Raw genomic sequence first — 1,480 nt, 5'->3', positions numbered from 1 at the left:
CAGAAGCGGGTAGAAGTTAATGTGATAATTGATAATTGATCAAAATTCTGATAAGATCAAAAGATAACATTGATATTGTTAATTGTGATCAACATATGACTGTATTATATATATATACATATATAAACGAGTCTAAATATATATATTATATATATAAACATACTTTGTCTTTGTGGTAGGATGACAGTTACATGTAGGAAAAACAAATTTCCCAAAACAGAAAAACAGAAAATGTTGATAAAAGAATAAACACATAAAAAATACGTATGGTATAATTTTCAAATAGGGTTGCAGATATAGAACAAAAAAATGACAAGTATACATGCATGCGCAGTAGTTTAAAATAGAAAACAATAGAATGAAATTCAAAACAGTGTGGCTGTGGCCATTGATTGACAGATTAAATTCATCCATTGACTGGGACAATTTACGTGAACGTTTGTCTGTAACGACCACTGTTCACGACGTACCTACGATAGACATTTAAACTGTGGGGTCACCAAAGGTTCTTAACGCCTTTAATTATAAAATAATTCGAAAAATTAATCAGGAATAACCTTTATGTTTTGATTTATATAATTGATATAAATCAAAACATTGTGTTATTTCTGATTAATTTTTTCGAATTACTTAATTAAGGTGTTGACAACCTTTGGTGACCCCATAGTTTAAGTGTCTTTAAAAAGTACACAGTGAGCAATGGTCGTTACATACAAACGTTCACCTAAATTGTCCCAGTCAATGGATGAATTTAATGTGTCAATCAATGGCCACAGCCACACTGTTTTGAATTTCATTCTATGACAAGTATGCAGTAGTTCAATTACCATGTTAGATGTTTGTACTGGTCATAATGTAAAATATTTCAAAGAACACATCGAAGACTTCCATCCTGATTGGGCCACCTCCCCCCTTTAGATCCATATATGTCGTACATGCCTTGGTTTTCAGAGTAACAGAGTTGTCAATTCCCGTTTAAACATCTAATAGATGTGTCTTTTGTCGAAGACAATCACCAAAATTGTATGGGAAGCCATCGGTTGCAATTTTTTTCTTCTAATAATAACACCAATTGGCTTCCATATGTTTATTTTAAATGCTTAATTAAGTTTGTGCAATCTATAAAAAATAGGAAAACATGTGCATAAATAGTATTAGTTTTAACAAAGGCATTTACAAATATTTTACATGAGAATGATGTATCATGTATGGGATATGAATGATTTTATAAAGATTAATGGTAATGAATTTTATTTGTTATTTAATTTAGACAATCTCATGTAAGATGATGTTTATCAAATCATATATTTTAAACCTACTTAATGCGTTATTTTTTTTGACAAACAAACCAGCAGTGTGTATGTGTGTATTTTAATGTAGATCAACATAGAATCCCTTATTCTCTTTATAATATTTATTAACAACCATTTAGTATTTTGGTATCAAATATCTTATTTTGCATCCGTGTCCCTCCTCAAAA

Source organism: Mytilus edulis, chromosome 1 (assembly GCF_963676685.1).
Source record: "Mytilus edulis chromosome 1, xbMytEdul2.2, whole genome shotgun sequence".
In the NCBI taxonomy this organism is placed as follows: domain Eukaryota; kingdom Metazoa; phylum Mollusca; class Bivalvia; order Mytilida; family Mytilidae; genus Mytilus; species Mytilus edulis.
This window is presented reverse-complemented; position numbering follows the sequence as displayed.